Here is a 16,945-nt window from a genome sequence, read left to right as displayed (position 1 = left end):
CAACTCTGCTTTCTCATGGAAACAAAATATAGCAAACAAAAAACATAATATAGCATATACTGTACAACTGCTAAACAAGCCAGTTTGTCATTTAATGTATTTAAAAATTACCTTTCCTTTTTAATCTACAGCTGCTGCCATTTTCTGTAAAATTCAGTAAAATGTATTACAATATGGCAACCTGTTATTTCCTACTTGTTACTGACTCACTGATTTCCATGAAAGTCTGCATTAAGATACAAACTACATTTTAGACAGGTCCTGCAGTGCAGTGACATACTCCCCAACGGCTAAATACTTCTAAAGGAATGGAGACCCTGCAGTTTTTCTCATCAGAACCCTAAGAGTGCACCAGCTGATTGTAATAAACCAGCCCCCCCTTCTTTTAGAATCAGTTTGCAAAAGACATGGTGAAACAAAGAGCTTTTTCTTCAGAGCAACAAAAGGTAGGAATCAAATGCGAAGAGAGTTAAAATCCCTGCAATGTTCATTGATTTTTTTTTCCTCAACAAAAGTGAAGTTACACTTTATGGGGTTTGTGTAGGACCAATATAGGGCCCTCCTCAATCCAACCACTGGGCAAATTAAAATGTCACTGTGTATTGGCACAGAGGGGTTTATTTACTAAAGCTGGAGAGTGCAAAATTAGTCACACTTCTGCAGAGAAACCAATCCGCTTCTTAACTCAGCTTGTTCAATTAAGCTTTGGCAATAAAACCTGATTTTGCACTCTCTAGCTTTAGTAAATAAACCCCATAGATAGAAGGGAGCTGTGCCTAGCTCGACAAGCAAGTGGGTGGGAATTTCAGCACCTATCTGACCCACATCTAGTATAGCTAGTCCCCTTAAGTCCCAGAGGCTTGCACAGATTGTATGACTCCCCTCCATGGGGAAGTTTAATCTGTGCCCCATGCAGTGGTGTGTGTTTTCCAAAGTTCGATGGCTTTTCATTTTACAGTAACTGCAATGGTGAAATATAATGATATTGCAGTATGACCTCATTTTATGTGATCTTTGTGTGATGCTTTGTATCTCTATCTGCAGGCTGGATATCAACATTTTGTGAAAAAGTTGCCCGTGGTAGTTGGGGATTACATGCGGATGCATGGCAGCAATCCAGTTAGACGTTTTTTTTTTTTTAGAAATCCAATATTAGGGCTCTTTTTTTTTTCATGGAGCGGATGACAATTGTGTCATCCGCTCCGTATGTCTGCATATCATCCCATCCATTTGCGGATGATATACGGACATAATGTATGTCTATGGGCATTGCGGATGTCAGCGGATGACACCGGTGACATCCGATTTTGCATCCGTTCCGTTTTTTAAACGGAACAAAAATAGGGTTCTGTTCCGTTTTTTTGGAACTGAAAGGACGAAATTCGAATGTCAGCGGATGATCATCCGCTGACATTCGCAATGCCATTGACATACATTATGACCTTATATCATCTGCAAAAAAATTGGATGATATACGGACATGCAGAACGCCCGTGTGAAAGAGCCCTTAGGGCATTTTTAGGTTTTGAGTCATTATTGTTTACTTTTTCTAAAATGTATAAGTTTTAAACTGATATTTTATATTCATTTTTTTCTATTAGTATAAAATCTTTGTTTTACAAATAAACTGGCAATGTCAGGCAAAGCTTAGCAGACCTGTGGCAAAGGCATTACAAAACTGCTGTAAAGCATGTGTCCCACTATGTCCCATTTTTTCCAGCTCTGCCTACACCTACTCATGACACCACTAGATGTTACAGTATATCGGTAGTGCTGTACATGTTGCAGCAGAATTAATACATGCAGGTACCTGCCGGTTCTAACCATGTACAGGCGCATCTGATAAAATTAGAATACCATCAAAAAAGTTGATTTATTTCAGTAATGCAATTCAAAAAGTGAAGTTCATATATTTTATATAGATGTGGTACACACAGAGTGATATATTTCAAGCATTTCTTTCTTTTAATTTTGATGATAATGGCTTACAGCTAGTGAAAACCCAAAATCATCACAGACTGTGGAAAATGTTGCATTTCATTTGGAAATCAAGGTCTGAGAGTCTGGGGGAGGAGTGGAGATGCACAGAATCCAAGTTGCATAAGGTCCAGTATGAAGTTTCCACAGTCAGTGATGATTCGGGGAGCCATGTCATCCGCTGGTGTTGGTCCACTGTGTTTTATCAAGTCCAAAAGCAGTGCAGCCCTCTTCCAGGAAATTCTAGAGCACTTCATGCTTCCCTCTGCTGACCAGCTTTATGGAGATGCTGATTTCATTTTCCAGCAGGACTTGGCACCTGCCCACACTGCCAAAAGTACCAATACCTGGTTTAATGATCATGGTATTATTGTGCTTGATTGGCCAGCAAACTTGCCTGACCTAAACCCCATAGAGAATCTGTTGGATATTGTCAAGAGGAAGATGAGACACCAGACCCAACAAAGCAGACAAGCTGATAGCCACTATCAAAGAAACCTGGGCTTCCATAACACCTCAGCAGTGCCACAGGCTGATCGCCTCCATGCCATGCCGCATTGATGAAGAAATTCATGCAAAAGGAGCCCCAACCAAGTGCATACTATACTGTATATGGACATACTTTTCAGTAAGCCAACATTCTTGTATTAAAAATCCTTTTTTATTGGTCTTATTTAATATTCAAATATTCTGAGATACTGAATTTTGGGTTTTTACTAGCTGTAAGCCATAATCCTCAAAATTAAAAGAAAGAAATGCTTGAAAAAAATCACGCAGGAAGGAATCCTTCCCGCTTGTGACATGGAGCAAGGACGCTCCACCGACCAAAACACACTGGTCAGCGTTTCCAACATTCCAGTTCGACAGAAGTGGATTGTTAGATCGATTTCTGTTGAGCAGGAGTGGCCACACACAGATCGAAATTCGTCTGGTTCAACAGGGACCATCTATGGCCAGTCTTAACGTTTCTCTCGGGCCTGGGAAAAAAAGACTTTGTGTCCAGTGCCACAAAACAATACGCACAGGATTGCTATCATATCTATCTTTTCAGGCCAGTGTAGCCTAATCCCTTCCCAAAGGACCTTAGAGACACTGTACAGACAATTAGCCACACTGCTAGCTTAGGAGGCCTGATTAACCACTTAATGACTGTCCACCGCACATATACTGCAACAGGGTAGTGGGAGCCCATTGGCAGGTACCGCAGACTCGATGTGCACAGGCACCCACCGGTTCGACAGGACACAGGCAGAACAGCACTCTGCTTATGTAAACAAAGGCAGATTGACCTTCTGCCAGAGGGAAAGGTATTAATCCTGAATTTTTGTAAAGCAGGAACAGAGATCTTTGCCTTCCCCTAGTTAAAGCATCTCCCCCACAGTGAGTAAGCACAACCTAGTTACACAGTTAATCCTTTGATCGCCCCTGATGTTTATCCCCTTCCCAGCCAGTGTCATTTGTACAGTAACAGTGAATATTTTTTAGCACTGATCATTGTATTAGTGTCACTGGTCCCCAAAGTGTCAGTTAGGTGTCCGCTTTGTCTGCCACAATATCGCAGTCCCGTTATAAGTGGCTGATCGCCGGCATTACTAGTAAAAAAATAAATAAAACAAAAATATCCCATAGTTTGTAGACGCTATACTTTTTGCGCAAACCAATCAATATACGCTTATTGGGATTTTTTTTAGGCAAAAATATGTAGTAGAATACATTTTGGCCTAAATAATGAAGAAATTCGATTTTTTATTATTTTTATTGGGTATGTTTTATAGTAGAAAGCAAAAAACATAGCTTTCCTTTCAAAATTGTCAGTCTTTTTTCATGATTCTGAAATTGGCTCCTTATTCAGCCAGCTTCTTATTCGACTGCTGAAGTTGGCTCCTTAAGCCCCGTACACACGCACAGATCGTCGTCATACAAATGTTCGTCTTTTCTCCCCGGGATGTCGGTGTCTGTTGAAAAGTGCAAAGACAGCACAAGGACAGCACAAGAATTTTGTCCGCAGACTTCAGCTGACTGCAGAAGTGATGTCATGTAATGGTTAACTTTCCCTGTGTTTTTTATTTTCTGAGCATGCCCAGTCTTGCAAATCTGCGGTCTGTCGGCTGATTTCTGTACTGACAGGCGAACAATCGTCCGTTCTGGTGTCCGCAGACAAAAATTTTCATGTTTGCAAGAAAGACTCTTGTCCGCGGATTGTGCGCAGACAGCTGTCGGAGGCACCATACTAACACGCGTACAATCGGCAGATCTTTCGTCCGCCGACGTTTGTATGACGACGATCTGTGCGTGTGTACGGGGCTTTACTCAGCCAGATTCCTATTTGAATGCCTCATTTTCACACAGCTTCTGGTGGCCTTGTCATGAAGGGGGTAAATCTTCCGGAGGTTAAGTGGTTAAGTTGTGTAAATCCAGGGTGTGTATTGGCTCTAGTCTCACTTTCCCTTTCCCGCAGTCCAGAGGTTGGAAATTTCATTGCTTACCTCACCCATGGCAGTCTGGTGTAAGGTGAGAGTATGGTAAGACTTTTTAACAGGTCAGTCACCATTAAAATGTGTAAATAATGTTTTAGGATACAAAAAATAGGTTCAAACTTTGTGGGCAGAAACAAGACTGAAAGATAGGTTGCTGATATAGTTGTTAAGCGTGATTAAGGGTAGGGTGCCTGTCTACAGATACAGACCCTAGCAGGTCTCTAGTGTATGGAGAAATACTAACATAGAGCTAGAGAAAGTACATTCATTTCAAACCAGCCAATAGGATGAACAGGGATGCAGTGCAGTTTTTTGCCTTGAATTGCTCATCATTATCTTCTAATAAAAAGTACCATGTAAAAAATAAGAAAATCAAGTTTTCATAGGAAGGATAGAAGAGACAAGGGGCAAGTGATCTATATGTTTTGCCAAACCAGGGCTCTAATTCAGGCACAAGGAATACTCTTTTTTTTTCGTGAAATAAATTAAAATATAAATATGATTGTGTGGAGAAATTATTTATGTACTGTATATGTAATTTCAATGCACATCCTAGCCTGCTGTATTAGATAGAGGCATATAAACGAATATAAACGTTTTACCCAAGCTCAAGCGCTATATTTTATATCAAGGAGTTGGAGTCTGGTGCTCTGGCTGGGATGTCCAACTCCCAAGGTAGCAGATATCAATAGGATTAAAGCCGGCAAATGGCCTGGTCATTAAGGGAATAAAACCTTCCGGAGCTGAAGTGGGTACGTTTAAAAGTTTATTTAAAAAAAATTATTCATATCTATTCTATTATTTATGCCCTGCGGCGCCCTTCTATTAAGGGTATGTACCCACCACACCTCACGCTTGTGTAAGATACGATGCACGTCTCCTCCTTTCAGGGGTCTCTTAACCTGTTCAATACCAAAAAGGGAGAACGTGTCAAGATTTCCCTTATGTTTTTCACGGAAATGTTTTGAAACGTTGGAAATATTTTTTGCATTAATATTGGTGGTGTCATTAAAGTGTTCTGATACTCAGATTTTTAGAGAGCGTGTGGTACAACCAATGTACTGAACACTACATGTGTCACACTGAATAACATATATGACAGTTTATGTACTGTTTAAGAGGATATTCTTTGCTTGTGGAAAAAGAGGTGACAGACGTGCTTTTTCGTGTCCCCTACACTGTTTACATGTACATGTGTTAGAAACACACATATATGAGCCCACAGATGACAGCCAAGTACATGATTTGGGAGAATTACAAGAACTAAACAGACTAGTAGACAGCATGTTACCAAGTGTGGGTGCTCACCTGCTTGAAAAATTACGTCCACCTCTAAGAGCCCAGCCCTCCTGTACTGGTCCCTGCACCATCAGTTCAAAAGGGGGCCCAGGCACCTGCTGAGCAGGAGGGCCAGCTGTACTGTCTTTTTGCAGCCACCCTTCCTCTTCTGCCTTCCCCTGCAGCGCTGCCAACTTCTCTTCCACTTACTCCCTCCAGCTGCACTGCAGGGGGATTGGTCCTAGCACATGTCCCCCTTCCATCTGTTTTCTGGGCCCCCCATTTTCCTCCCATCTACTGCTGGCAGCTGCTGGGGGCACAAAGTGAGCCACTCCAGGATAGGGAATGGGGGAAGGAGCTGGTAAATATGTAATTTACTAGCTGCTTCCTTTCCTGAATGAACACAGCGAGCGATTGGTACCAATCACTTCTGTGTCCATTCATCACTGAAACATAGTAAACTGTGTTTGTGAATGACCAGGATGCCTTAGTGTTTCCTATTATTCATTAATCTGTGCTGCTGAGGCTACAAAGAAAGTGACTGATAAATCTATGTCCTCAGCCACTTTCAGCCAATTGGGATCCTCTATATCCTCTTGCTTTCAATCTGTTAGAGACCACTCCACACTCCCGATCAAAGTCAGATTGTGTGAAGCAGTTCCTCCTGGCTCCAATGAATTGTCCCATTGGTAAAGACTTAATGGTGTTTGAGGGGTGACAGCTATTAGCCAGCAGCAAAGAATTACTGTCACATTTCTTTCTATACAATTAGGTCCATATATATTTGGACCCAGGTACAATTTTTGTTTTTTCAGGCATTTACCAAAACATATTCAAGCAATAGTTATATAATGGAGATGGGCTGAAAGTGTACACATTCAGGTTTAATTTGAGGGTATATGCATCCAAATCGGAGGAAAGGTTTAGGAATTACAGCTATTAAGAATATCCATCCCCCTTTTTTCAAGGAACCAAAAGTAATTGGACAATTGAATCAAAAGCTGTTTCATGGCCAGGTGTGGACTACTTCTTCATTAATTAAGCAGGTAAAAGGTCTGGAGTTGATTCTGAATGTGGAATCTGTTGCTGTTAACCTACATCATGCGTTCAAAAGAGCTGTCCATGCAAGTGAAACAGGCAGGGCCGGACTGGCCTACCGGGAAACCGAGAAATTTGCCCTGGGGCTGCCTGAAAGTCAGCGGTACCCGTAAAAAAATGGCTGCGGCCGGCCCGACATGTACACTGTGCATGGAAAGCCCGTACAAGCTCAGCCATTCACGGGCAGATGGCGCATGGGCATTTTTAAATGTAGGACGCCTCACCGATGGGTAAGTAAGACCCCCCCCCCCGCAGCCCCTGAATCTCCAGTACCATGCCCGCAGCACATCATCTCCTGTACCATGCCCGCAGCCCTGCATCTCCTGTACCACACCTGCAGCCCTGCATCTCCTGTACCATGTCCGCAGCACTGCATCTCCTGTACCATGTCCGCAGCCCCGCATCTCCTGTACCATCAATAGAAGGTTGCAGCGCTGTAAAATGTAATAAATATAATGCAATGTAGCATATCACAAAACGAAATGTGACAAATCATATATCAGAAAAAACATAAAGTCCATATGTCAGAATCCAAGTGAAAACAGACTGTTGTGCCATGGCGTTTTTGCTGTCCTATAATCTAGACATCATATGGTTCTGGTGAGTTCCCAAATTTACCATTTGGTGGAGGACATCACCGTGGTGACACTTGAGTTATCATTGAGCACCGGGACCACAACAGTCTGTTCTCACTTAGATTCTGACATATGGACTTTATGTTTTTTTCTGATATATGATTTTGTCACATTTCATTTTATGATATAGTAGATTGCATTATATTTATTCAATTTTACAGCACTGCAACCTTCTATTGATTGTTCACTGTTAGTGTTAGTAAATTTACACTGTTTGCATGCTGGTGATTCTTATCATTTTGTGGAGCTGACATACTATTGTTTCATCTCCTGTACCATGCCCGCAGCCCTGCATCTCCTGTACCATGCCCACAGAACTGCATCTCCTATACCATGACTGCAGCACTGCATCTCCTGTACCATGCCTGCAGCACTGCATCTCCTGTACCATGCCTCTGCATCTCCTGCACCATGCCCGCAGCCTCTGTATCTCCTGCACCATGCCCGCCGCCTCTGCATCTCCTGCACTATGCCTGCAGCCTCTGCCTCTACTGCACCATGCCTGCAGCCTCTGCATCTCCTGTTCCATGTCTGCAGCCCCTGCATCTCCTGTACCATGTCCACAGCCTCTGCCTCTCCTGTACCATGCTCACAGCCTCTGCATCTCCTGTACCATGTCTGCAGCCTCTGCATCTCCTGTACCATGCCCGCACAGCCTCTGAAATCTCCTGCACCATGTCCGCAGCCCCTGCATCTCCTGTACCATGTCCGCAGCCTCTGCATCTCCTGTACCATGTCTGCAGCCCCTGCATCTCCTGTACCATGTCCACAGCCCCTGCATCTCCTTCACCATGCCCACAGCTTCTGACGTGTCCTCCTATATAATGCTCGCAGCCTCTGCATCTCTTGTACCATGACTGCAGCCTCTGCATCTCCTGTACCATGCCAGCAGCCTCTGCATCTCCTGTACCATAGCCGTAGCCCCTGCATCTCCTGCACAATGCCCGCAGCCCCTGCATCTCCTGCACCATGCCTGCAGCCCCTGCATCTCCTGCACCATGCCCGCAGCCTCTGCATCTCTTGTATCATGCCCGCAGCCTCTTCCTTTCCTGTATCATGCCCGTAGCCTCTGCATCTCCTGTACCATGTCTGCAGCCTTTGCATCTCCTGTACCATGTCCGCAGCTCCTGCATCTCCTGTACCTTGCCCGCAGCCTCTGCATCTCCTGTACCATGCCTGCAGCCTCTGCATCTCCTGTACCATGTCCACAGCCCCTGCATCTCCTGTACCATGTCCACAGCCTCTGACATGTCCTCCTGTACCATTCCCATAGCCCCTGCATCTCCTGTACCATGCCCACAGTCTGACATGTCCTCCTGTACTATGCCTGCAGCCTCTGACATCTCCTGTACCATGCCCACACAGCCTATGACCACCTCCTGTACCATGTCCGCACTTTTACAAAATAATGACGTTATGCTGTTGGGATGGTATAATAATGCTATGGGGCTGGTATGAAATTATTTCCAGGGCTGAATTTTATTCCCAGTCCGGCCCTGGAAACAGGCCATTATAAGGCTTCAAAAACAAAACCAAGAGGTAATAGCAGCAACATTAAGAGTGGTACATTCTGGGGAAAGAACGCACTGGTGAGCTCAGCAACATAAAATGGCCTGTACTTCAGCAGAAGACAAGTGGTGGATGATTGCAGGATCCTTTCTATGGTAAAGGAAAACCCATTCACAGCATCCAGACAAGTAAAGAACACTCTACAGGAGGTGGGCGCATCATTGTCAAAGTCTACAATCAAGAGAAGAATTTACAAGAGCAAATATAGAGGGTTCATCATAAGGTGCAAACCTAAAGAATAGAAAAGCCAGATTAGTCTTTGCCAAAAAAACATCTAAAAAAGCAAGACCAGTTCTGGAAAAGCATTATTTGGACGGATGAAACAAAGATAAATCTGTACCAAAATGAGGGGAAGAAAAAAGTGAGAAGAAGGCTTGGAACAGCTCATGATCCAAAGCACACAATGTCATCTGTAAAACATGGTGGAGACAGTGTAAAGACATGTGCATGCATGGCTTCCAGTGGCACTGGGTCATTGGTGTATTTGATGATGTGACAGAAGACAGAAGCAGCCAGATTAATTCTGCAGTGTTTAGAGATATACTATCAGCCCAGATTCAGCCAAATGCAGCAAAGTTGATTGGACGGTGCTTCACAGTACAGATGGACAATGATCCAAAACACACTGCAAAAGCAGCACAGGAGCTTTTAAAGGAAAAGAAGTGGAATATTCTGCAATGGCAAAACAGTCAATCAGCTGATCTTAACCAAATTAAGCATGCATTTCACTTGCTGAAGGCAAAACTAAAGGCAGAAAGACCCACAAAGAACAACTGCAGACAGCTGCAGTTAGAGCCTGGATTAGCATCAGAAAGGAGGAAACCCAGTCTTTGGTAATGTCCATGGGTTCCAGACTCCAGGCAGTTATTGCCAGAAAAGGATTATCAACAAAATATTAAAAATGAACATTTTATTTATGATTTTATTCATTTGTCCTATTACATTTGAGCCCCTGAAAATGGGGGGACTGTGTATAAAAATGGTTGCAGTTCCTATCATTTGTACTTGATATTTATGCTCAACCTCTTTAATAAAGCTGAAAATCTGCACTTCAAATTCATTTGGATTGTTTAATTTTATTCTAGTGGCATACAGAGCCAAAAGTATGTAAATTGTGCCTGTGCCCAAATATATGTGGATCTAACTGTATGTTTTTGTAGTAACCTATCCACTAATTATATGTCCTGTCAGAGTGAGGTCCAGGTAATTTATGTGTTCTGAGTGATAAGCAGAAGTAAATTACATGTAAGATGGTTACTGTTCAGATAAGAAACAAACGAATCAACCTTGCTAGCTGAACCCTTCCACACCATTATCAGGTCGTCTATGAATTGACCATACCAGGCTATATCCAACCTAAAGGGGTTATTATGAGTAGGGATGATCGAACGGTTCGGGTTCACCATCGGTTCGGCCCGAACATTGGGTGTTCGAGGTTCGGCCGAATTTAGAACTTTTTGCCCAAAAAGTTCGGAATTCGGCAACCAGAACCGACCAAAATTCAGGAAATGGGCTTTAAAAGCCCGTGATTGGACCAGAACCATTAGCAAAAGCCAATTGAGGGGGCAGGAGAATGCTAGGAATGTGATTGGAGTGACTAGGGGGTCCCTAGACCAATCATTAGTGAATACGCCCCCCAGTATATAAGATAGCCCCCGCCATATTCCTAGCATTGTTATACTGGACATGGAAGAGAGTGGAAGCAGTTCTGTTAATTTTACTTTAAAAGTGTCATTTAGCATTTATTAGTGTAAGGAAAGGGATATCTAGTGTAGTTAGAGTGCTCCTTTACACTTAAGTTAGCTTCAAAAATTTAGTTTCTGTAGGGAAAGTGTTAAGTGTAAGGGGACCGTAGTGTAGTGTAGGGTTAACTGACAGTGACTGCTATGGAAGGGTGACAAAACCCTTCCATAGCAGGGTGACCGCTATAGAGAAATGATCATTTCTCTGAGTTGCTTCGGGACAGGAATATGGCTTCTCACCAGCAAGCATTTTTCATGCTGCAGGGGTTGCCACTGCCAGTGCTTTTTTGAGGACATGTTTGATGTCAGACATGACATCTGAACATGTGTATAGGGGGTATATATACACATATATGTCTGTATATATACTCCTAGACATATATAGGTGTGATAGTAGCAGAAATATATGCTTGCGCTAATGAAATCATTTACAATAATATATTTCTGCTACTATCACACCTATATATGGCTAGGTGTCTATATACATATAATTATGTGTGTATATATACCACTATACACAAGTTCAGATGTTTTGCCTGCCTCAAAAGAACCCAAAAAAAATGCGTCAAAAAAAAAAATGCCCAGGTGTGTTTTTGCTGGCATTTTTTGGGGGGTTTTGGAGGCAGGCAAAACATCTGAACGTGTGTATAGTGGTGTATATACACACATACATATATTTATATACACACCTAGACATATATAGGTGTGATAGTAGCAGAAATATATTACTGTAAATGATTTCATTAGCGCAAGCATATATTTCTGCTACTATCACACCTATATATGTCTAGGTGTGTATATAAATATATGTATGTGTGTATATACACCACTATACACAAGTTCAGATGTTTTGCCTGCCTCAAAAGAACCCAAAAAAATGCCAAAAAAAACGCTAGCGTCAAAAAAAAAATGCCCAGGTGTGTTTTTGCTGGCATTTTTTGGGGGTTTTTGGAGGCAGGCAAAACATCAGAACTTGTGCACAGTACCACTATACACAAGTTCAGATGTTTTCCCTGACTGCAAAGAACCCCAAAAAATGCCTGCTATTAAACCGGCAAGGTGTGAAAACTCCTGTGCTGAAAGTGTTCTAATACAAGAAATTTTTTTTTTTATGGTTCTGGACATGCTACAGAGCTGAAACTTCACATGTACACTTTTTAGACCCCCCAGATATGAAATCCAAAGTAAAAATCAAAAAATCTGTTCCTAAGGCCTTCAAAAGAGTAAAAGGAGTTGTCTTGGAACAAGGCGTGGAGGGTGGTCAAGGAGTGTTGCATCCACCAGTTATAGGTGTCAGGAGATGTAAATGCCGGTGCAAATCTTTTATTACCTACAAAGGACATTAAAGGAGGTCTAGAGGAGCGCAGCTGGTACCTGTCATGACATGCTGACCAAAGCTTTAGAGTGTGCCATACTATACTATTAAGCTGTTTGAAGTCCCGAGGGTGCGACATGGAGGACCAAAGTAGGCCCTGAAGGTTAAAGGGGCGAACAGACTCAATCTCGAACCTCAGCCAAGGTGGCAGCGGGGCTCCTGCATGCCATTGTGCGGTCTGGGTCAGTCTAGCAGCCAGATAATAATGCCACAGGCTAGGGACTCCCAGTCCCCCTTGAGAAAGAGGCCTATAAACCATGGGTTTTCCGCATCTGGGCCTCTTATCTTTCCATATGAATCTGTTCACTGCCCTTTGAATGTCCTCCACATCCCCCCCTCCGGAGTACAATCGGTAGGGCACGAAAGAGGTATAAAAGTTTTGGCAATATAGATATCTTAACTGCCACTATCCTTCCCATAAAAGGGATTGGGAAAGAGTGCCAGAGGGATAACCATTGTCTTACCTTGGCAAAAGCTTGAGGGTAGTTAACGCTATATATAGCTGACAGGGACGGAGCTAGTCGTACCCCCAAATACTGCAGGGACTGTTTCGAGACTGGAAAACCAAATGTGGTAGTGATAGTGTCCATTATTTCTTGAGGGATGTTCACCGAAAGGGCTGAACATTTAGAAAGGTTAACACTCAGGCCTGAAACCCTCTCAAAGTCCCTTAATACCTGTATCAAGTTAGGGAGAGAGACCAAAGGGTCCGGCAGGAACACCAACACATCGTCAGCGTACAAACTAATTTTATGTTCCTCCGAACCCTTCGTGTATCCCCTGATCTCAGGATTACTACAGATAGCCCTAGCCAGGGGTTCTATGGCCAGTGCGAATATTAGTGGTGAGAGGGGGCACCCTTGTCTGGTCCCGGATTCGGAACTCCATAGATTTATTCAAATCAGAGACTTTTATAGCTCGCAGGGCCCTTTGACAGGCTGCCTTGAATCTTCCCCCTTTGAATTAATCAGCCGTACCTCATCTAGAGATAGAGGGGTAATTTCAAGATTGTATAGTTACCTCAATGGCCTCCACCTACCTGACAAATCTCGGGCCATGTTGGCGTGGGAGGCTGATCTCGGAGTGGAACTGTCAGTTGAGTCGTGGTCTTCCATGCTACAAAATATGCATAAATGCACTAAATCAATGTCAGTGAAGGACACGGTCGTGAAGCTTCACACTAGGTGGTACTTTACACCGGACAGGGTCCATAGGTTTTATCAGGGGGTCTCCGACCGCTGCTTTCGTGGCTGTGATGCTCCGGGCACCATACTTCACACTTTTTGGGAATGTGGCAGACTATCTATGGTTTGGAATAGGGTATCAGAGGTGGTTTCTCAAATGCTGACATCAAGAATATCCATTACCCCCCAGATGGGACTACTGTTTGCTAAAATTCCTGGTGCCCCTGCACCAATTCAAAGACTAGCACACACACTATGTTGCTCTGTGCTGTGGGCGGTGGCCCTTAACTGGCGGTCGGAGACGGTCCCTTGGACTCAGGTGATGTCGAGAATGGAGGCGATTAGGAGTATGGAGAGGGTTCATCACACTTTATATGATACTATGCATATCTTCCATAAAAAATGGGAGAATTGGTTTACGGGCTAATCCTGTTTTAAGTTTTCATGAGGTTGCCCTTTTTCAGCACTCGGTGGTCTACTTGGGGGTCCTACCCCAGACAATAACTTATATCTCAGGAACAATCTGTTAATACTGTTACTGTTAGTTTTTCCGAAGTATGCACTAAGAAAATTGATATGATCAGGATATCAAGCTAATATACTATAGCACATTTATTATGACATCGATCTCCATGCCTTACTTTCCAAATGGGACTCTGATATGTCTTATCATTTTTTGCCTTCTACAAACACATGACTATACCCCTGGTTATTAAGCATGTGATATCGCTGCCTTACATAACTTGATATACTGTATACCTTTTCTTTATCTTTTCTTTGGTATATATATTTACCTTACCATGTGCTATATATGACTTGTTTGGAATAATATGTACTGACACGGCTTTGATATGTCATACTTTGGTTTTGTTTTTTGGCTATCTTGTTTATAAAGCTCAATAAAAACGTTTGTATTCAAAAAAAATCAAAAAATCTCTCTTTTTTTTTTAATTTTTCAATAATTGGCTTTTTTTTATCAAAAATGACAATTTTTAAGAACTTTTTTTGTGTGATTTTGTGTCTGGGGGGTCTAAAAGGTGTACCTGTGAAGTTTCAGCTCTGTAGCATGTCCAGAACCAGAAAAAAAAGATCATATAGGTGTAAAAGGAGGGTCCCACATCCCTGTTCTACTGAAAAATTATCCTTTTTTTTCATGGTTCTGGACATGCTACAGAGCTGAAACGTCACATGTACACTTTTTAGACCCCCCAGATACTAAATCCAAAGTCAAAATCAAAAAATCTCTCTTTTTTTTTTTTCAATAATTGGCTTTTTTATCAAAAATGACAATTTTTAAGAACTTTTTTTTGTGTGATTAATAGTTAATGGGGCATGACCCAGAACCCTAGGGACTTTTTAGGGGCATTTATTGGGTTTTAGGGCTTAAAAATGGTGTTTTTTGATTACCGAAGTTTGGGTCCCATTGATTTCAATGGGGTTCTGAAATCCGGGCCGGACTTTCGGGAAGTTCGGATGTTCTGGCCGAACCAAACTTTTCAAAAGTTCGATCATCCCTAATTATGAGTGAAGAGAAACATCTCCTCCCACCACCCCATATAAAGATTAGCCAGTGAGGGGTAACATTTTGCCCCATGGAGACACCACAGCACTGGACATAGAACTGTGAACAAGCATAAAGAAATGACTTGTCAGTAAAAATTCAACTGCCAAACAGATGAATTCCTATAGTGCCAAACTGTAAATGCTGTAATATTTAGGGTGATGTCTGACAGCTTCTAAAGCAAGATGGTGAGGTATGCATGAATACAGTCATCCACAAATACTCAGATGACCACCTTATTTCCTGCACATGAGCCAAGACATGACCTTAGATAGAGGCAAAGCCTAGCCACAGTGGAGCATAATCCCTAAACTCCACTCTCCTCACTCCCCCAATCTTTTTGGCCAAATGCTTTTTACCCCACCTCCACTGACCTTTAATTTTTCAGTACACCTCACCCCTGCTTATATCAAAGCTTCAAACCATAAAGATGATCGAGTTACCACAATCATTTCTTCAGTTTGGAAATATTAGTAATGGGAGGAATATTTCTGACACCAAAATAACACAGATGGCCAAATTATAGTGCTTGGAATGATCAAAGCTTTTTTCCTTTTCAGGCCCAGATGACAATGCAGCTTTTAAAACATATTATTCTACGCCTCCGGTTTTGTATGCATGTATCATATGGATATTTTTACCAAGATACCTTTATAGCGGATAAATTTCATATAAAAATTGATGTAAGTGGACTGAAGTACTGGTATAAAGAAGTACTGCAAAACTGCATGTTGCATTTAGGTGTGTATATACATTTAAAATTCTAGCCTATTTTTTTTTTAAAAAACATTTAATTAGTGACTTAAATGTTAATTAATGATTCTAAATTGAGTGAGGTAGGGTTATAATTTTTTTTAGCATCTGTGTTTCATTGGGAGATTTCCCTTTACTTCCTGTCTCATAGCTGCAAATAAAAGTGAGAGGAAATCCCTCCAAAGCGAGTAATGGATAAGTGCTGCTGACTGTGTGTGAAAAGCATCTACCTTTCTACCTATTAGTGCTCCAGTGCTGTGATGTTTGAATCTGTATTTGACACTTCAGTAAAGTAGTTGGGGTGTGTGCAACCATTCCATCTCTGAACTCCTGGTTGTCATCAGGGTCACCAATGTTCCCATTAGAAGATTTCTCCTCTATTCCTGTTCTGGTGACCATTCAGAATTTGAGATTTCTTTCATTTTTACTTTAAGTGATAATGATTATTATGACAAATAGAGAGAGAAGATCTCCCAAGCATGGACACAGACAGCAATGGAAAACTGACCAGTCTAAATCAGGTGCGTTCAGGGTAATGTGGCCGTAGGGGGGAGGAGCCTACATGGCACGCGAGTAAGTGCTCGCTAGGGAGCAGCTGCAGCACGGCGTTCGTCGCCGAGACGGAACCTGGACGGCTGCCGTGGCCAGATTTGACAGCGCCAGGTGGCCTGGGAAGGAGCGTTTCACCCGGCCTGATCCATCTACCTGCCTGTGAGCGCTGGGATTTTGCAGCCAGACCAGATACGGCTGTGCTGTGCTGTAACAGAGCTTTCACCCGATCCACTGGTTATTCGCCAGCCAACTTCCGAGAGCGCCGGACACCAGCAGCCTGACCGGGAGAGGCGGTGTCGTGCCACAGAGGTGCTGAAGTGTATGACAGCACCTTCTAGGAAGGAAAGAGGTGTGGGCAGCTTTGGAGCTTGGAGAATCCCAGGGACAAAAGAGGGCTGGTGCAGTGGCCAGGAGTAACCTGAAGGGACAACCAGAAAAGCCACTAGACCCTAATCTGATTTGCAGCCATACCCCTGCTGACTGTATCAACAAAGTTGTGAGACCAACCTAGTTCTCTCTTTTTATTTTTTCGCTGTCCTTTATAAATTATTGGCGCTGACTTCGCTCTATACTGCCTGAAGCCCCGTACATACCGAATGTCACAGTTACTCTTGCTGGGTGCAGGGGTGCAGGAACGGGACCTGCTGGTAAGAATTCCATGCAAATTTGAAATCACATGTGCTATACAAGTGCCAAAAATTGGGCCTTTGTGGAAGGTGGTGCCTGAACACCGTAACCAAGGCC

At 42.8% G+C, this 16,945-nt stretch overlaps 1 protein-coding gene across 1 annotated transcript in view; it reads right to left on the bottom strand.

Moving 5' to 3' along the window:
- The window catches only part of CD40LG (CD40 ligand), a 206,123-nt gene that overhangs the window by 140,554 nt on the left and 48,624 nt on the right, over nucleotides 1-16,945 (bottom strand). The window lies entirely within an intron of this gene.

The sequence above is a fragment of the Pelophylax lessonae genome (genome assembly GCF_965119305.1).
Source record: "Pelophylax lessonae genome assembly, chromosome: 7".
Taxonomy (NCBI): domain Eukaryota; kingdom Metazoa; phylum Chordata; class Amphibia; order Anura; family Ranidae; genus Pelophylax; species Pelophylax lessonae.
Note: the sequence above shows the minus strand (reverse complement) of the source record. Positions and strands in the feature narration are given on the sequence as shown.